General features: G+C 42.4%; 1 long non-coding RNA gene across 1 annotated transcript; it reads left to right on the top strand.

Moving 5' to 3' along the window:
• The first annotated feature begins 11,189 nt into the window (after positions 1 to 11,189).
• On the top strand, positions 11,190 to 12,230 carry LOC149469813 (uncharacterized). Its single transcript, XR_016311512.1, has 3 exons — positions 11,190 to 11,653; positions 11,760 to 11,878; positions 12,109 to 12,230. It is a non-coding gene; the product is annotated as an uncharacterized LOC149469813 (long non-coding RNA).
• The last annotated feature ends 2,088 nt before the right edge of the window (positions 12,231 to 14,318 follow it).

The following is a 14,318-nucleotide window of genomic DNA, read 5'->3' as shown; positions in this document are numbered from 1 at the left end:
TGACCAGAGGTGTGTGGCTGACGCAGGGAAACGCAGACCTCAGATATGTTATAAACAATATAATTTATTAACACTAACAATACAAACATAAACGCAGTGCAATACTAAAACATAATACAGTGCAACCAAACCAAACCAACCACCCACAGATAACAGTACATACAAGCAAGCGTCGTCAGGCAGGCCGGGTCAATATCAATAGGGCAGGTAGGTACAGGGGGAGCAAGCAGAGATTGGTCGGGGTCACAGGCCAGGTTCAGCAGGTAGAAAGCAGCGTAGTACAGAGGGTCAGGCAGAGGGATGGTCAGGGTCACAAGCCAGGGATCAGAACAGGTAGCAAGCAGCGTGGTACAGAGGGTCAGGCAGAGGGATGGTCAAGAGCGAGCCGGGATCAGAGCAGGAGAAGTCAGCAGCGGTTCAGAAACAGGATGCAGGACAGATACAGGGCCCAGGACAAACACAACACCAAGGCCGAGTCTGTGGGTCTGGCCATCCCTTAAATACCCCAGCATAATTAGTTCCAGGTGTTAGCTGGCTGCAAAGTTGAGTCTCTGATTGCTGGGAGCACCCGCTGGCCAGCCCTGGTACTGCAGATCAAAAGGCAGGTGAGTCCCACCATTGCTGGCCAGTCCATTCCTGACAGTACCCCCCCTCAAGGAGCGGCCTCAGGATGCTCCAAACAGTCCTAGCTGGGAAAAATGTTCCACCGCCCGGGTCTGGTAACTGGCGGGATATCAAAGACTGGCACACCGGGCAGGACTCCGGGCAGCGGTACACCGGGCAGAGGCACATCGGGCTGGACTCCGGGCAGAGGCACACCGGGCAGAGGCACACTGGGCAGAGGCACACCGGGCTGGACTCCGGGCAGAGGCACACCGGGCTGGACTCCGGGCAGAGGCACACCGGGCTGGACTCCGGGCAGAGGCACACCGGGCTGGACTCCGGGCAGAGGCACACCGGGCAGAGGCACATCGGGCTGGACTCCGGGCAGAGGCACATCGGGCTACCAGGAGAAGCGGCAGGCACCGGGCCCCCGGGCGGGGGGACAGGCATCGGGCCCCCAGGTGGAGCGGCGGGCGCCAGACCCCCAGATGGAGCGACAGGTCTCGGGCCCTCAGGCGGAGCGACAGGTCTCGGGCCCCCAGACGAAGCGGCGGGCACCGAGTCACCAGGCACGACAGTGGGCACCGAGTCGTCTGGCAAAACTGCGGGCACCGAGTCAACTGGCGGAACAGCGGGCACCGAGTCGTCTAACAAGACTGCGGGCACCGAGTCGTCTGGCAAGACTGCGGGCACCGAGTCGTCTGGCAAGACTGCGGGCACCGAGCCAACTGGCGGAACAGCAGGCTTCGAGTCGTCTGGCGGAACAGCGGGCACTGGATCAGGTACCGGATCATCTGGATCAACAGCGGGCATCGAGTCAACTGGCCTAATAGGATCGTCGGGCTGGATCAGTTCACCATGCTGAGTAGCGGCATCAGGCTGAATGCAGGCTTCAGGCCGAGGAGAGGCTTCAGGCCGAGGAGAGGCTTCAGGCCGAGGAGAGGCTTCAGGCCGAGGAGAGGCTTCAGGCCGAGGAGAGGCTTCAGGCCGAGGAGAGGCATCCGGCCGAGGAGAGGCATCCGGCCGAGGAGAGGCATCCGGCCGAGGAGAGGCATCCGGCCGAGGAGAGGCTTCCGGCCGAGTAGAGGCTTCCGGCCGAGTAGAGGCTTCCGGCCGAGTAGAGGCTTCTGGCCGAACCACGGAAGGCAGGTTCACCGGTTTGGATACTGGCAGGATGGTATTGGTTGGAAAGAATTTTCGCTTTTTTTCTGGTTTTAACTACTGGAGCACTGCAAGTAAACGCAGGTCTGCAAACGAATGGAGCAGCTGGAGACAGAGAAGAACTGGAGGATGGAACAGGAGAGGGAGCAGTTGCTACAGAGGGCTTTTTTACAGGGTTAAAGGCAGGATAGGTGCAGCGAGTGGGAACAGGGGACTGACATGCGGTAGATAGCCAAGTATACTGGGCTGTAACTGGAGGAGCTGTTGGGAATACAGGAGTAGAGTTAGAAGCAGGACTGGGTTTTTGTAAGCTGACTGAGGCTGGGTGCAACAAGTCTGTCCATGTCTGCAGTATGGGTTGAACAAAGCTGAGCTTACACAAAGCCTGTCTGGTCAATGACTGCACTGCGTTTATACAATCTCTTAGTACCTGTGGTGAACATGTGGAATAACGCTCCAGAAAGTAACCCACATCATCCTCTAATAACCACACCAGGGACTCTACCTGGTCTGCACTAAATGGTGGCAAAAATTCATCCCTGCATTCGGGGGTACCAGATGAAACCAACTCAGCACAAACCTCAATCAAAGGCTGCACCTCAGAACTCTGTGCCCTGATCTACTAGAACATGAGCGAGCCGTATACATTCTAGTAGTTGATCCCTGGGATACTCCTTCAGAGTTTGATAAGCATACTCCCTGTCATCAAACACTAGCAGATATAAATACACAACCTCATCCAGATCCATCCTTCCCAGCAACAAGCCAAGATGGCTTCCCTGTGCAGCCACTTCTGGTCAGGATTGGCCTTGGTGTAATGTCAGGGCTCCCAGGTGTGACCAGAGGTGTGTGGCTGACGCAGGGAAACGCAGACCTCAGATATGTTATAAACAATATAATTTATTAACACTAACAATACAAACATAAACGCAGTGCAATACTAAAACATAATACAGTGCAACCAAACCAACCACCCACAGATAACAGTACATACAAGCAAGCGTCGTCAGGCAGGCCGGGTCAATATCAATAGGGCAGGTAGGTACAGGGGGAGCAAGCGGAGATTGGTCGGGGTCACAGGCCAGGTTCAGCAGGTAGCAAGCAGCGTAGTACAGAGGGTCAGGCAGAGGGATGGTCAGGGTCACAAGCCAGGGATCAGAACAGGTAGCAAGCAGCGTGGTACAGAGGGTCAGGCAGAGGGATGGTCAAGAGCGAGTCGGGATCAGAGCAGGAGAAGTCGGCAGCGGTTCAGAAACAGGATGCAGGACAGACACAGGATACAGGGCCCAGGACAAACACAACACCAAGGCCGAGTCTGTGGGTCTGGCCATCCCTTAAATACCCCAGCATAATCAGTTCCAGGTGTTAGCTGGCTGCAAAGTTGAGTCTCTGATTGCTGGGAGCATCCGCTGGCCAGCCCTGGTACTGCAGATCAAAAGGCAGGTGAGTCCCACCATTGCTGGCCAGTCCATTCCTGACAGTCATGTTATCCATAATTTAAAAAATACGGAAAAATAACAGGTCAGGTTTGTCGCGAACTTGCACATCAGACATGGACGCGGTGCAACCATTTTGTAGACATCTCCATCTTCCTCCTTCTCCCCCCCCCCCCCCCCCCCCCGAGAGGCACAGTGACAGATGTGTGTGCTTGTTAAGTGTCACAGGCCAGATCCCAGCAGGGAGCCACATGACACCACACTGTCCAAAGAACCTGTGTAATTTCACACCTCGGGAAAAGATAACAGAGCCTTCCCAAGAGTTCAAGGCATTCCCAAGAAGCACAAACCAGATAACGTTTTTAAAAGATCCAGTTTTCCCCTATGTTTCATATCTTGAAATATGGAAGACTTACATAAAAACCGGGCACCTCGCCAGATGGCCAATGCGCAGACTAACATTTCGATGGGTCACTCGTCCACCTCAGATCATCAGGGGAGCCAAAACATAGAACTCGTACACCGTGTAACGTTCAATTTCATAATTCATATCTACATGATCTTTAGACTTATCTGCATAATAAAATACCCGCTGAGAGATTGCCACTTGTGCAGCTGGGAAGTTATAGGCCAGAATATGAATTATGAAAGATGCTGGTTCTAATTTTGGGTTCCACCTGCCAATCCCTCCCTGAACAGAGTATTGGTCAGTTACTCATTGCCACCCCCCTGCTGGGGGACTTTAAAAAACAGGCTAGCAGGCCTAAAGAGGAAGTTAAACACATCTCCCATTTTTAACATCCGTACCCCTTTCGCTCTGCAAACTGGATCTGCTTACAAGCCAAGGCGTACTGGCAAGTAACTTAACCCTGTAACTTCTTTCCTATTATCTCTTTGCTGTGCTATGGTTCTTTATATATGTATCTATATATCTTAGTTACATCTTCTCTGTAAATATTTTTATTGCACCGGTTTGACCCTTTTAGTAATCTCTCGTTCTGAATAGTTCCTATAGTTCTTTAATTGCAATTTACGAATCCCTGCCTTTGAAGAGACGCTACTGTTTGTTTAAACCTCTGTATAACCGGCCTGCAGACCGTTTTATACAGATGATTATTGCAATCATTATAGTGTTATAACTGATAATGCGCGTTTCCTCTTTCTCTGTACAAAAAGGAGGTGGTGGCAGTGTGAAAGGGTTAGTTGTGTAATTAACCTGACCCAGTAACAAGCGCATTCAGGCTGCAGGCACAGATTGTAGTCCATTAGCTGGAAAATCGCTGTGCAGGGTGCAGCTGAGTGTGGCATTGTTACGCATGTCACATCACGGTTTTAGATCAGCCAGTCCTTCGGTCACGAGTTTGGTGAGAAGGTCTGACGCCACGATCGTGACATATTGGACATCGCAGTCGTGCGATCGTCGCATGTTGAGGGTGCCGATCGTGCTATCCGTGACAAGGTTAGCTTGTCATCAAAACAAAAAGGCTACTGCCTGACCAGGAATAAGCAGATTAAAGGAAAAAACATGGATTTGCAATGAGTTGCATTGGTATAATACTGTATCTATCTCATTCTAATTCCCTCACGGAGAAATAAAAAAAAAAGTACATTCCCAATGATCAGCCAGTTCTCATTGATAATTTCAATGGATAAAGAGTGATGACCACCAGTAAGCTGTTCTCTGCTCTACCCATTTAGCACTCATTGGAGTACATGGCTAGGCAGGGAACGCAGTGTCCTGCTCAGGTTCTCAGTATTGCACTAAGGGTGAGCTCAGCCAGCTGCCAATGCTCAATCTAGGAGGATACCAACATTATTGACCTTTATCTTTATGGAGCGAGTCTGTGACATCAGCAGACAGCAAAGTACAAGTACACTCCTGTGACCCACAGCTGATGTACGGTCACAATCAATTCATTCATATTTCATTTTTTAATTTTATTTAACTTGAGGTACTTCATGTCAAAACATTAACCTTTCCAAATTAGTAATATGGAGTATTATTTTTTTAATTTTTGTTAGATCACGGAACCATGGTTCCTGCTCGGAATGGATTTGATAGGTCCACTGGTGCCCACTAAAAGCAATCATCGCTACATTTGGGTTATAATTGATTACTATACTAAATGGGTGGAGGCCTTCCCTCTAAAAAATAAAACCACTGTGGAGACAAGCAGAGTACTGCTAACCGTCATTTTGCGTCATGGAGCACTAAAAAGATTGCTTACTGATCAAGGACGCAAATTAGTAAATGAGGTAAGTTAACAAATGACATGCCAATTGGACAACAGTCACACATCTGTAATTCAATCAGAGTTTGAAAACTTCTAAAAAATGTCAGACTTTCCATGCACACAAATATACAAGCAGTCATATAAATTATTATTTTATTTCCAAAATAAAACACAGTAACAGTACAAATGTCCATAAAGAATCCATTGTGCAGATTGCATTTATTTTTAACAATGAGAAAAAATTACTTGTGATTCGTCATAGTGATCACATGTTCTAATCAACTTCTATCATCGTTTCTTAAAATCCCTTTTTTTTTTTTTTTTTTTTTTTTTTTTTTTTTTTTACTATTCAAATAATACTAGGGCAAGCAGACATTCAAAATACTTCTGCCACTTCATGCAATCCTCAATTGATGGAAGTAGCATTAGCATTGTGCATGTTGTATGTGTGTTCAAATGGACTACAAAAAAGAGGAAGTACTGATATTTGCAAACAGCACAAATGGTCATACATCTGTGATCTTTACCAAAGTAGGCATTGTGAAACTATAAATATCACTTCCTATGTAAAAGGTGGATGTTGCATCTGTCCCCCGACTCTTATTGTGAGAACTCAGCAATCACATGACCGCTGATTGCTGTGTTCTCCTCTCAGCTCAGAGTATAGAGTAGTAATATAAGTAAGTTCTCTATGCTTTCCCCTGAGCCTGGTGCCGTTGCAGATTCTGGGGTGGGTCCTGACTTTGAGGTTGATCTTTCCCCAGCCTGGAACAATTGAGACATCAGCCAACAGGAAATTTGAGCCTGCAGTCAGCTGAAAATGGGTCACAGGAGTGCAGGACGAAATGCACTTCTGTGATACACAGGTGAAGTACAGCTAGAGGAGCTTTGGATGTACTTCTCCTTAAGTGTTGGTCACAATCATCATTTTTGACTACAGACTGAGAGCAGTTGAATAGAAAAATTAAGCCCTTATACTACAAATTCTAATATATAGAGTATGTAAATTATTTACAGTATATTGTCTGATGTCTTGTCAAAGATATGTTACATTAAATTTATTTCAATTTTGTCAGGAATATTACTTTTCTCAGGTTCTTAAAAATATTTATACTCCTTTCACAAAGAGAAATGTCCACCTTTTATAATTATAACATTATAAAATTCAAAGGTATATGTAATATTTTGTGTCCACAATGCCCTTTGACAAATGAAAAACACATTGATATGATTTATGACTGCTTGTATTCTATTGCTGGGAAAGTTCAAATAATATGTGTTTACTTTTAAGTTATTAAAAAAAAGGGACTGCTTCTATGCATCTCCTTTTTATCTCATTATATATTGCTTTCTTTTTTAAAATATATAATTTTATGGTTCAGATTATCTTTTTTTTAATATTATGTTTTACTCTATTATTTATTCATATTTTCAATACAAACTTTTATGGTTTTTCTTTTTGTTCTATTGTTTTATGGTCACATCTCTTTTGCGATTGATGTTCTTTATCTCTAATTTTCTCTCCCTCTACTTCCCATTTTTATCTAATTATTTTTTTTTTATATATATGTCTTTCTATCATGTTCCCACGACCTATTTTGCTTCTTATTTATAATTGCAATCTATATAATATTGTAAATATGTGATTGAACGTTTACATTATCTGTCTTCTAATTTTAATTATTTATTTTAAAATATAGCTTAATAGCCAACTATGTGGTTTATTTGGGATTGAAAGAAAATTTGCAGCCCCATACCCTCTGCAAACTAATGGTCTAGTCAAAAAAATGAACCATACCATTCAAAGGTAAGAATAATTTGAGTAAAGCTTATTTCTGAAAGTGAAGATACACTGAAAAGGGGAGGCTCCACTTGACTGATTCCTCCTCCTTTCTACTGGTACATTTGCAAATTTTTTAGGGCGAGGGGGTCCCTGGTTTTGAAAGGTAGCTGCTCCCACTTCATGGTAATTTCGTCGTATTGAAATCAGCATGAAGTTCCACAACCTTGATTACCCCTGCAGGACCATTCACAAGGCACAGCGTAAAGTAGGAAATGGGCAATGAAACCGCAAAGCTTCACTTTCCATTACTTGCCATGCCAGTGCCTGGCACCTGGAGGCTAGTGAAGAACCAGACTGTGTTATAGACAGTGTTTGATCGCTGGACAGGTAAGTATCCTTATATAAAAAGTCAGCCACAACTCTATTTGTAGCTGCTGAATTAAAATTTTTTGGCGGAAGCCTGGAGCTCCTCGTTGAGACGACATTGGTAGGACGTGAATGCATTTTAAATATGTTGATTGTATTAATCTGTTATGTTGAACTATAGCACATTAAATTTACATTCAGAACCAATAGATTTATTAAGAGCTAAAATGTTTACTTTCTTCCCTTTTTTATGTGTAATAGAATAATTTTTATTATCAGTTATTTTATAATACTTTTACTATTTTGCTTCTTCGTTAATAAAATATCAAATGTACAATGATTTATTTATTTAATTTTTTTTGAAGGGCATTAACCACATGCCGCCCAGCCACTGTGGAAATACGGCGGCAGGGTGGCACGGCTGGGCAAAAGCACGTTTTAAAACGTGTGTTTTTAAAACAGGTAGGGGGCGCCCTACCTGTCCCACCGATCACTGCCGCGGATGTCACAGCCGGTCGTTACCTATGTCCCAGCGATCGGCGGCAATCGTTGACAGAGAGCACAGCTGCAGTAGCTGTGCTTTCTGTCAGTTCCCTGACAGCTCCAGGATTTGCTGATCGGGACAGAAGAGTTTCTCTCTCCCAATCAGCGGTGTTCCCTGCAGTACACCCCCCCCCGCCCCCTAGTAAAACACTCCCCTCACACAGTTAACCCTTTTCCCTGAATAATAAACTTAACCCCTTCCTCCCCAGTGCCATTAGTACAGTGTCGGTGTTTTTTTTTTTTTTTTTTTTGCACTGATCACTGTATTGGTGTCACTGGGGATGTCAGTGACCCCAAGTCAGTACCCCCCAATGTCAATGTTCACTGCAGTCCCGCCATAAGTCACTGATCGCCGCCATAAGTCGCTGATCGCCGCTATTATTAGTATAAAAAAACCCCAAAAATCCCAGTATCTTTCCTGCCATATGTAAACGTAAACGAATTAATTTACACGTATTGGGTTTTTTTTTTTAGCAAAGACGTCGCAGAATGCATTTTGGCAGAAATTTGACTAAATTTGATTTTTATTTTTTTATTTTTTTTTTTTTTTACTGGACATGTTTTATAGCAAAAAGTCCAAAGTATTGTTTTTTGTTTTTTTCCTCAAAATTGTCAGCCTTTTTTTTCTATAGTGCAAAAAATAAAAACTGCCTAGGCGATCAAATACCACCGAAAGAAAGCTCAATTTGTGGGGAAAAAAAGGATGTAAATTTCATTTATGTACCATTTTGCATGACCGCGCACTTGTCCATTAAGCTAGCGCAGCACTGTATAGCAAAAAAATGGCGTAAATTGCAGTATCTATACCATAGTTTGTGACGTTATAACTTTCACACAAAGCAATCAATATACACTTATTGGGATTTTTTTTTACCAAAAACATGTAGCAGAATACATTTTGGCCTAAATTTATAACCAACTTTGAGTTTACTATATATTTTTTATAGCTGAAAGTAAAAAATATTGTTTTTCTTCAAAATTTTTGGCCTTTTTTTGGGTGCAGCATTGCATGACCGCGCAATTATCAGTTGAATTAGTGTAGCGCCGAGTAGCAAAAAGAGGCCTGGTCATTAAGGGGGGTAAATCCTCTGGAGGTCAAGTGGTTAACTAAACTAGTAAATGAAAAAACAGACAGTTGTGATGAATACATTGTAATCCCAGTTTTTGACAAAGTACTCACCCTTTTAACTCATGTATGGCAGGGAAGCACGATTTCCAGTTGAAGTACCACAGGAATTTAATGTAAGTGACTACAAAATTCTTCCCCTTCTTTTTTTTTTTTTTTTTGTGTGAAATCTGTGGAAGAACAAATTTCCATAAGGAAAGGCACACATTTTTTAAAAATGTAACAAAATTGAAAATTTGACGTAAATAAACTGACATTTTAAAATACACAAGCATAATCTACAGTATGTACTAATTAAACATACATTTATGTTTTTGTTATTATTCTCATCAAAGTTTTATATTTGGCCACAATTGTGAATTGCAATGGTGATATTTGCACAGAATGTATCAGTTTATATGACTTTTTCTGTTAGTATTTCATGAAAGCTTTAAATTGACATTTAAAACAATTTTTATTTTAATAGATGTTATACACAGCGGATCTGTGCCATGATGCACTGAAAATCTTTGGCAATTCCCCGCTGAACTTATCTGCTCCCTCCTTACCAAGAAATGTACTATTGTGGTGCCCCTGTCCTGATCTGGTCTGTGTGCATCCATAAACACACACAATGTTGGGAAACAATGCCTGCACAGCCTCCTTACATAATTTTTTCAGCAGCAATTATATCAGCAAAACAGGAAGAAAACATAAAATTTTTGCAGCAGGGGTAAAGCTGGATCAGTGACAGGATTTAGTTAGTTGTTTTTGGATGAGTGGAAGGGGTACAGATAGAAGCTTGTGTATTATTATACCTTATAGTAATTGTGACAGTATAAGTTGGATTCTAAAATAATAGCAGCAGTGATGCTCTTAGACAAAGTACTACATTGGAATTGTGCTCTGGCAAGTATTAAGGAGGGCTGTGGGGGATATTAGTCCTGATGTTTGTTTCACCTAAATGTAATACATTTTAGTGATCACTACAATTAAAATTGACAGCCTATTTTAGGTTGCCAGATTTACTTTTCAAATATTTTACTTAAAAACTATGCTGCAAATAGTCTGCTTGGTGCTGCAAATTAACATAGCTGTGAACTGCCATTTCACATTCCTATTATGGCTTCCTATTGAATACATATAGCTGTGGTGAGCTGCATATTAAATGATAATATTGCATGTAATTCTAGCAATGACCATTTTACCTTCTTTGGAATAGGTGCAAATTATAGCTAGCTAGCTGCATTTACAAATACCTCGGTAAAGTTATTTTTCGGTTCACGAATGAAAATCCACAACAAATAATGCCTTGGTTGATAGTATTGCTTAAAAAAAAAAACACAAAAAAAAAAATAACGGTTTAATAGATTTTCAATGCATTTACTTTTTTTTTTTTTTTTTTTTAAATTCTGTCCCTATACAGTATTTAATGCCTTTTTAAAGTTCACTTTATAAAGCGTTTTGAACAGATATATATTTTTGGACTATTGTTCTGATCTCCAGAACGGATTAATTGGTTTGCAGTGCATTCCTATGGGAAACTGCGTTTCGGCTCACAAATTATTTTGTAAACCGAAGTACGCACGCACGCGCGTGTGTATAGAAAAATTTGCATGGTGGGCCTGTACACACGCACACACACACACACGTGTGTGTGTGTGTGTGTGTGTGTGTGTGTGTGTGTGTGTGTGTGTGTGTGTGTGTGTGTGTGTGTATCAGTATATAATATATATGTGTTTTTAATTTTTTTCATATTTACGAATATTTTACTTTTACACATTTATAGGATACATTTAAATATAATCCATATTTAATAATTTTTTTTTCGTAGTGTGAAGATTGACATTGAAGGAGTGATGACTAATGAATCCATTCATGAGGGGCTGCTTTTAAGAAATACAATTGCCAACATGGTACAAACGAATGTTGAAAAAACTATCCAGATAAATCAAAATCTTAAAAAAAAAAAAAAAAAATCGATATTTAAAATAAGTTTACAAAAGGTGATGAATTCTTAGTAGAAAATATCAGAAGCCAAAAAAGAAGGGACAAATTAAAGCCTCTTTTCCAGGGTTCCTATAATTTTAGAGATTTGTGGAAAACCGGCCACAATAAAGGACGATAAGGGAAAAATTTAGAAAGGTTCACATGAACCATTTGCAGAAATTATCGAAAAATACCACCCAACAACTGAAGAAACAATGACATCAACTGTGATTGAATAACACATGTCGAGGTTGACACAATTTACATTTTCACCCAAGGTTGCCAATGTGGAAAACATATTTCCTCCAGTAACCTCTACAGTGCTGTTAGATATACAAAAAAGTGACACCTCATTGGTTGCAGAAAAATACACTTCTGGTAAATCAATTTTCAGAAAAGGGGGAATTGAAACATTCCACCTCAATGATTACAGGTAATTACCTATAATTTATTTGAAATCTCAAATGTTATCGAAATAGTTATTTGTTGTTTCCAATATTGATTTACAACAGAGCTAAGAAATTATTAAATCCCTGCAGAAATTGACAAAGCTTGGATGAACAAAACAGGACACAACCTAAGCGCAAATATTGGCAAATACAAAAGTTATGATATGGACATACAAAGATTGCAGCCAGGACTGCAGCTGGAAAGCGAGGTAGTGTATCAACTACAATTTAACGTTAAAAATAATAATATAATAACTACATTTTAAATAAAAATAATTTAAATAAAATGCTAACTAACTATGCTAATGGAATTATTATTTTTTTTTTTTAGGCATATGATATAGCTGATCATCAATTAATTCTCATATAAGTTCGATTTGTAACATCTGAAAATGTGTTTTGATGCATGCTTAAATTGATTAACAATGGTGTATTTCAGATAACGCATACCTTCATATACTGACCAAAAGGGCTATGGAGGAAGGACATGAAAACATAAAAATCATTGACTCCTATCAAATTTCTATAATGTGGGAAGGGAATAACTATAATCCATTTCAGGTAATTCAATTACAATTAAAGCTTTACAATGTAAAATTCAAAAATTATTTGTCAAACAAATCTTTCTGTTTTAATCCTTTGCAATTGATCTAATTATAGGAGAATATCTTGGATTTCACAATGTTAATTGGTTCCGTGAATGAAAATCATCACTGGACTTTAATTGTGAGTGTACCTATGAAGTGCATGCTATAGAAAAAATTAGACTATGAAGCACTTCTTATTCTTTTATTTTACCTGTATTATTCTATAGATTTTTTTGGTGTTTACAATATTTTGCAATAAAAAGTCTAGGCACTACATACTAACACAGGAGTAAACATTACAAAGATACTAACACAATAAATGTGAATGTTCAAATAGATTGTTTAGAATATCACTGCGTGTTCATGCTTCACTTTACAAAACTGTATTCTCGACTATTCTAAATTGCCATACCATATTTTTCGCTCCATAAGAAGCACCCCCCCCCAAAAAAAAAAATATATAATGGGGGGGATTTGTCTGCATCTTATGGAGGGGATGGCCTGGTATTCCCCCCCCCCCCCTTAATATTGACAGTAAATGATCATGATGGTTGGTTGGCTATCACGGTTATGCAGAAAAAGAATGGTTTAAAAAAAAGTAACAATGAACAGATAAGATCACTTTGGGGATATGTTACATGTTTCACACATTTTTATAGTGGAACATGTAACATTTTCACAACACTGCAGCTGAGGCAAGCTGCACCACCATCCCTTGCCATAAGTACAGGGAGAAGTTCCCCTTACTACAGCGTGTCCGTGCAGGGCTCCGCCCATACGTCCACGTCATTCATTCACAGTGCTCTTGTAATGTTTGCTAAAGTACTACAGCGCTGTGTAGTGCTATGGTAGTTCATTTATTCCACATGCCAGTATATATGCTTGCCCTTACATCCTGTACAAGCAAGCAGACATACTGACAGGTCTGCAGAAGACCTGCATGACACCAGCGATCTGCTGATTGCTGTTGCAATGCTTTACAAACTGCTGCAGACAAACATAATGCATGCACATTTTTTAACTGCCCAAAAATTAGCATGTATTTTTGTTCAAAAGGTAAAGTTAGCTGAAAATCATGAATACTAACCTGTGTAGATGCAGCATTGATCCAAAGCTGCAGCTTTCCCATGCCAGCTCCACAATGAGAACAGTGCAATCAAAGAATGCAGATCGCTCTATTCTCGGTTCTACTTTGAGCTCAGAGACTGTCAGTCAACGCTCTGCCCCCCCCGCGCTCAGTGGAGTACAAGAATGTGGAAGAGGCGACAGCAGCTGCTTAAAACTCAGCTCATCTCTCACAAACCGAGACAACTTTCAATATAGCATCTGGGCAGGACCCAACATAATTTTAGGGATAAAAGAAGAGGATGAACTGGATCTGTGATGTGAAGAAGATGGGTACCGGATCAGTCTCCTAGCTAGGAGCTCCGTCACCCAAGTCCCCATCCGGGTGGCAGCGGACTCCATAGGGGCCCTGGTGACCCTGCGGCCCCTGATGAGCACCCAGGGAGGGTTGCTGGCCCACTTTTGAATCAATCCCGGGGGCCCCGAGATTTGCAGGCTATGAAGCCACGGCCTCCATTAGATCCGCGGCCAGCCCGTAACGCCAACCATCAGATCTGGACGCCGCCGCTCCGCCCCCGGCCCCTTCTGACTTTCCTGCTCCCAGGGTGGACCCCCAGTGGCCCCTGGCTCCATCGGCCCCAGGGGCCACTCCAGGCAGCACAGCACTGGACACAGGCGCAGCAAGCAGGCTCAGCATCAGGCTGCAGTGGACACAACATCAGCAGGCAGACATCAAGCGGACACCCCAGCAGGCTCCCTGACCCTCTCCACCGGCATCAAGGGCCACTTCTGGCAGGACCAGGCTGCTGTGGCCCCCAACAGGACCCTGCATGGCACCACCACCACTCGATCCCCGCATCACCTGTGGACACTACCTCGCGGCCTGGTGCGTCCACACAGCCCGAGGCTCAGGCGCCCCAGGTCTCCACCCGGGCAGCAGTGAACTGCAGAGGCTCCCTACAGCTTCCCCTCATCCGGGTAAGCCATCTTCCATCTC

Source organism: Staurois parvus, unplaced genomic scaffold (genome assembly GCF_062004578.1).
Source record: "Staurois parvus isolate SC_StPar_1 unplaced genomic scaffold, SC_StPar_1.0 ptg000059l, whole genome shotgun sequence".
Lineage (NCBI taxonomy): Eukaryota > Metazoa > Chordata > Amphibia > Anura > Ranidae > Staurois > Staurois parvus.
The sequence above is the reverse complement of the archived record's forward strand: the minus strand, read 5'-3'. Positions and strand labels throughout refer to the sequence as shown.